Consider the following 7,519-nt stretch of genomic DNA (forward strand, 5'->3'; position numbering starts at 1 on the left):
TTGTTGGGTCTGTAACCATGAGGAGGGGATACTATATAATGTTGTTGGGTCTGTAACCATGAGGAGGGGATACTATATAATGTTGTTGGGTCTGTAACCGTGAAGAGGGGATACTATATAATGTTGTTGGGTCTGTAACCATGAGGAGGGGATACTATATAATGTTGTTGGGTCTGTAACCATGAGGAGGGGATACTATATAATGTTGTTGGGTCTGTAACCATGAGGAGGAGATACTATATAATGTTGTTGGGTCTGTAACCATGAGGAGGGGATACTATATAATGTTGTTGGGTCTGTAACCATGAGGAGGGGATACTATATAATGTTGTTGGGTCTGTAACCGTGAAGAGGAGCTACTATATAATGTTGTTGGGTCTGTAACCGTGAAGAGGAGCTACTATATAATGTTGTTGGGTCTGTAACCGTGAAGAGGGGATACTATATAATGTTGTTGGGTCTGTAACCATGAAGAGGAGCTACAATGTAATGTTGTTGGGTCTGTAACCATGAGGAGGGGATACTATATAATGTTGTTGGGTCTGTAACCATGAGGAGGGGATACTATATAATGTTTTTGGGTCTGTAACCATGAGGAGGGATACTATATAATGTTGTTGGGTCTGTAACCATGAGGAGGGGATACTATATAATGTTGTTGGGTCTGTAACCGTGAGGAGGGGATACTATATAATGTTGTTGGGTCTGTAACCATGAGGAGGGGATACTATATAATGTTGTTGGTTCTGTAACCATGAAGAGGAGCTACTATATAATGTTGTTGGGTCTGTAACTGTGAAGAGGGGATACTATATAATGTTGTTGGGTCTATAACCATGAGGAGGGGATACTATATAATGTTGTTGGGTCTGTAACCGTGAAGAGGGGCTACTATATAATGTTGTTGGGTCTGTAACCGTGAAGAGGGGATACTATATAATGTTGTTGGGTCTGTAACCATGAGGAGGGGATACTATATAATGTTGTTGGGTCTGTAACCGTGAAGAGGGGATACTATATAATGTTGTTGGGTCTGTAACCATGAGGAGGGGATACTATATAATGTTGTTGGGTCTGTAACCGTGAAGAGGAGCTACTATATAATGTTGTTGGGTCTGTAACCGTGAAGAGGAGCTACTATATAATGTTGTTGGGTCTGTAACCGTGAAGAGGGGATACTATATAATGTTGTTGGGTCTGTAACCATGAAGAGGAGCTACAATGTAATGTTGTTGGGTCTGTAACCATGAGGAGGGGATACTATATAATGTTGTTGGGTCTGTAACCATGAGGAGGGGATACTATATAATGTTGTTGGGTCTGTAACCATGAGGAGGGATACTATATAATGTTGTTGGTTCTGTAACCATGAAGAGGAGCTACTATATAATGTTGTTGGGTCTGTAACTGTGAAGAGGGGATACTATATAATGTTGTTGGGTCTATAACCATGAGGAGGGGATACTATATAATGTTGTTGGGTCTGTAACCGTGAAGAGGGGCTACTATATAATGTTGTTGGGTCTGTAACCATGAGGAGGGGATACTATATAATGTTGTTGGGTCTATCACCATGAGGAGGGGATACTATATAATGTTGTTGGGTCTGTAACCATGAGGAGGGATACTATATAATGTTGTTGGGTCTGTAACCGTGAAGAGGAGCTACTATATAATGTTGTTGGGTCTGTAACCATGAGGAGGGATTCTATATAATGTTGTTGGGTCTGTAACCATGAGGAGGGGATACTATATAATGTTGTTGGGTCTGTAACCATGAAGAGGGGATACTATATAATGTTGTTGGGTCTGTAACCGTGAGGAGGGGATACTATATAATGTTGTTGGGTCTGTAACCATGAGGAGGGGATACTATATAATGTTGTTGGGTCTGTAACCGTGAAGAGGAGCTACTATATAATGTTGTTGGGTCTGTAACCGTGAAGAGGGGATACTATATAATGTTGTTGGGTCTGTAACCATGAAGAGGGGATACTATATAATGTTGTTGGGTCTGTAACCATGAGGAGGGGATACTATATAATGTTGTTGGGTCTGTAACCGTGAAGAGGGGATACTATATAATGTTGTTGGGTCTGTAACCATGAGGAGGGGATACTATATAATGTTGTTGGGTCTGTAACCATGAGGAGGGGATACTATATAATGTTGTTGGGTCTGTAACCGTGAAGAGGGGATACTATATAATGTTGTTGGGTCTGAAACCATGAGGAGGGGATACTATATAATGTTGTTGGGTCTGTAACCATGAGGAGGGGATACTATATAATGTTGTTGGGTCTGTAACCATGAGGAGGAGATACTATATAATGTTGTTGGGTCTGTAACCATGAGGAGGGGATACTATATAATGTTGTTGGGTCTGTAACCATGAGGAGGGGATACTATATAATGTTGTTGGGTCTGTAACCATGAGGAGGGATACTATATAATGTTGTTGGGTCTGTAACCATGAGGAGGGGATACTATATAATGTTGTTGGTTCTGTAACCATGAAGAGGAGCTACTATATAATGTTGTTGGGTCTGTAACCGTGAAGAGGGGATACTATATAATGTTGTTGGGTCTATAACCATGAGGAGGGGATACTATATAATGTTGTTGGGTCTGTAACCGTGAAGAGGGGCTACTATATAATGTTGTTGGGTCTGTAACCATGAGGAGGGGATACTATATAATGTTGTTGGGTCTATCACCATGAGGAGGGGATACTATATAATGTTGTTGGGTCTGTAACCATGAGGAGGGATACTATATAATGTTGTTGGGTCTGTAACCGTGGAGAGGAGCTACTATATAATGTTGTTGAGTCTGTAACCATGAGGAGGGATTCTATATAATGTTGTTGGGTCTGTAACCATGAGGAGGGGATACTATATAATGTTGTTGGGGCTGTAACCATGAAGAGGGGATACTATATAATGTTGTTGGGTCTGTAACCGTGAGGAGGGGATACTATATAATGTTGTTGGGTCTGTAACCATGAGGAGGGGATACTATATAATGTTGTTGGGTCTATCACCATGAGGAGGGGATACTATATAATGTTGTTGGGTCTGTAACCATGAGGAGGGGATACTATATAATGTTGTTGGGTCTGTAACCATGAGGAGGGGATACTATATAATGTTGTTGGGTCTGTAACCGTGAAGAGGGGATACTATATAATGTTGTTGGGTCTGTAACCATGAGGAGGGGATACTATATAATGTTGTTGGGTCTGTAACCGTGAAGAGGAGCTACTATATAATGTTGTTGGGTCTGTAACCGTGAAGAGGAGCTACTATATAATGTTGTTGGGTCTGTAACCGTGAAGAGGGGATACTATATAATGTTGTTGGGTCTGTAACCATGAAGAGGAGCTACAATGTAATGTTGTTGGGTCTGTAACCATGAGGAGGGGATACTATATAATGTTGTTGGGTCTGTAACCATGAGGAGGGGATACTATATAATGTTGTTGGGTCTGTAACCATGAGGAGGGATACTATATAATGTTGTTGGGTCTGTAACCATGAGGAGGGGATACTATATAATGTTGTTGGGTCTGTAACCGTGAGGAGGGGATACTATATAATGTTGTTGGGTCTGTAACCATGAGGAGGGGATACTATATAATGTTGTTGGTTCTGTAACCATGAAGAGGAGCTACTATATAATGTTGTTGGGTCTGTAACTGTGAAGAGGGGATACTATATAATGTTGTTGGGTCTATAACCATGAGGAGGGGATACTATATAATGTTGTTGGGTCTGTAACCGTGAAGAGGGGCTACTATATAATGTTGTTGGGTCTGTAACCATGAGGAGGGGATACTATATAATGTTGTTGGGTCTATCACCATGAGGAGGGGATACTATATAATGTTGTTGGGTCTGTAACCATGAAGAGGGATACTATATAATGTTGTTGGGTCTGTAACCGTGAAGAGAAGCTACTATATAATGTTGTTGGGTCTGTAACCATGAGGAGGGATTCTATATAATGTTGTTGGGTCTGTAACCATGAGGAGGGGATACTATATAATGTTGTTGGGTCTGTAACCATGAAGAGGGGATACTATATAATGTTGTTGGGTCTGTAACCGTGAGGAGGGGATACTATATAATGTTGTTGGGTCTGTAACCATGAGGAGGGGATACTATATAATGTTGTTGGGTCTGTAACCGTGAAGAGGGGATACTATATAATGTTGTTGGGTCTGTAACCATGAAGAGGGGATACTATATAATGTTGTTGGGTCTGTAACCATGAGGAGGGGATACTATATAATGTTGTTGGGTCTGTAACCGTGAGGAGGGGATACTATATAATGTTGTTGGGTCTGTAACCATGAGGAGGGGATACTATATAATGTTGTTGGGTCTGTAACCGTGAAGAGGAGCTACTATATAATGTTGTTGGGTCTGTAACCGTGAAGAGGGGATACTATATAATGTTGTTGGGTCTGTAACCGTGAAGAGGGGATACTATATAATGTTGTTGGGTCTGTAACCATGAGGAGGGGATACTATATAATGTTGTTGGGTCTGTAACCATGAGGAGGGGATACTATATAATGTTGTTGGGTCTGTAACCATGAGGAGGGGATACTATATAATGTTGTTGGGTGTGTAACCATGAGGAGGGGATAATATATAATGTTGTTGGGTCTGTAACCATGAGGAGGGATACTATATAATGTTGTTGGGTCTGTAACCATGAGGAGGGGATACTATATAATGTTGTTGGGTCTGTAACAGTGAAGAGGAGCTAGTATATAATGTTGTTGGGTCTGTAACCGTGAAGAGGAGCTACTATATAATGTTGTTGGGTCTGTAACCATGAAGAGGAGCTACTATATAATGTTGTTGGGTCTGTAACCGTGAAGGGGAGCTACTATATAATGTTGTTGGGTCTGTAACCGTGAAGAGGGGATACTATATAATGTTGCTGGGTCTGTAACCATGAAGAGGAGCTACTATTAAATGTTGTTGGGTCTGTAACCATGAGGAGGGGATACTATATAATGTTGTTGGGTCTGTAACCATGAAGAGGGGATACTATATAATGTTGTTGGGTCTGTAACCATGAGGAGGGGATACTATATAATGTTGTTGGGTCTGTAACCGTGAAGAGGAGCAACTATATAATGTTGTTGGGTCTGTAACTGTGAAGAGGGGATACTATATAATGTTGTTGGGTCTGTAACCATGAAGAAGGGATACTATATAATGTTGTTGGGTCTGTAACCATGAAGAGGAGCTACTATATAATGCTGTTGGGTCTGTAACCATGAAGAGGAGCTACTATATAATGTTGTTGGGTCTGTAACCATGAAGAGGAGCTACTATATAATGTTGTTGGGTCTGTAACCATGAAGAGGAGCTACTATATAATGTTGTTGGGTCTGTAACCATGAAGAGGAGCTAAAATATAATGTTGTTGGGTCTGTAACCATGAAGAGGAGCTACTATATAATGTTGTTGGGTCTGTAACCATGAAGAGGAGCTACTATATAATGTTGTTGGGTCTGTAACCATGAGGAGGGGATACTATATAATGTTGTTGGGTCTGTAACCGTGAAGAGGGGATACTATATAATGTTGTTGGGTCTGTAACCGTGAAGAGGGGATACTATATAATGTTGTTGGGTCTGTAACCATGATGAGGAGCTACTATATAATGTTGTTGGGTCTGTAACCATGAAGAGGAGCTACTATATAATGTTGTTGGGTCTGTAACCATGAGGAGGGGATACTATATAATGTTGTTGGGTCTGTAACCGTGAGGAGGGGATACTATATAATGTTGTTGGGTCTATAACCATGAGGAGGGGATACTATATAATGTTGTTGGGTCTGTAACCGTGAAGAGACGCTACTATATAATGTTGTTGGGTCTGTAACCGTGAAGAGGAACTACTATATAATGTTGTTGGGTCTGTAACCGTGAAGAGGGGATACTATATAATGTTGTTGGGTCTGTAACCGTGAAGAGGGGATACTATATAATGTTGTTGGGTCTGTAACCGTGAAGAGGGGATACTATATAATGTTGTTGGGTCTGTAACCATGAAGAGGAGCTACTATATAATGTTGTTGGGTCTGTAACCATGAAGAGGAGCTACTATATAATGTTGTCGGGTCTGTAACCATGAGGAGGGGATACTATATAATGTTGTTGGGTCTGTAACCGTGAAGAGGAGCTACTATATAATGTTGTTGGGTCTGTAACCGTGAAGAGGGGATACTATATAATGTTGTTGGGTCTGTAACCATGAGGAGGGGATACTATATAATGTTGTTGGGTCTGTAACCGTGAAGAGGGGATACTATATAATGTTGTTGGGTCTGTAACCGTGAAGAGGGGATACTATATAATGTTGTTGGGTCTGTAACCATGAAGAGGAGCTACTATATAATGTTGTTGGGTCTGTAACCATGAAGAGGAGCTACTATATAATGTTGTTGGGTCTGTAACCATGAGGAGGGGATACTATATAATGTTGTTGGGTCTGTAACCGTGAGGAGGGGATACTATATAATGTTGTTGGGTCTATAACCATGAGGAGGGGATACTATATAATGTTGTTGGGTCTGTAACCGTGAAGAGGAGCTACTATATAATGTTGTTGGGTCTGTAACCGTGAAGAGGAGCTACTATATAATGTTGTTGGGTCTGTAACCGTGAAGAGGGGATACTATATAATGTTGTTGGGTCTGTAACCGTGAAGAGGGGATACTATATAATGTTGTTGGGTCTGTAACCGTGAAGAGGGGATACTATATAATGTTGTTGGGTCTGTAACCATGAAGAGGAGCTACTATATAATGTTGTTGGGTCTGTAACCATGAGGAGGGGATACTATATAATGTTGTTGGGTCTATCACCATGAGGAGGGGATACTATATAATGTTGTTGGGTCTGTAACCATGAAGAGGAGCTACTATATAATGTTGTTGGGTCTGTAACCATGAAGAGGAGCTACTATATAATGTTGTTGGGTCTGTAACCATGAAGAGGAGCTACTATATAATGTTGTTGGGTCTGTAACCATGAAGAGGAGCTAAAATATAATGTTGTTGGGTCTGTAACCATGAAGAGGAGCTACTATATAATGTTGTTGGGTCTGTAACCATGAAGAGGAGCTACTATATAATGTTGTTGGGTCTGTAACCATGAGGAGGGGATACTATATAATGTTGTTGGGTCTGTAACCGTGAAGAGGGGATACTATATAATGTTGTTGGGTCTGTAACCGTGAAGAGGGGATACTATATAATGTTGTTGGGTCTGTAACCATGATGAGGAGCTACTATATAATGTTGTTGGGTCTGTAACCATGAAGAGGAGCTACTATATAATGTTGTTGGGTCTGTAACCATGAGGAGGGGATACTATATAATGTTGTTGGGTCTGTAACCGTGAGGAGGGGATACTATATAATGTTGTTGGGTCTATAACCATGAGGAGGGGATACTATATAATGTTGTTGGGTCTGTAACCGTGAAGAGAC

The sequence above is a fragment of the Salvelinus fontinalis genome, chromosome 20 (genome assembly GCF_029448725.1).
Source record: "Salvelinus fontinalis isolate EN_2023a chromosome 20, ASM2944872v1, whole genome shotgun sequence".
NCBI classification, from domain to species: domain Eukaryota; kingdom Metazoa; phylum Chordata; class Actinopteri; order Salmoniformes; family Salmonidae; genus Salvelinus; species Salvelinus fontinalis.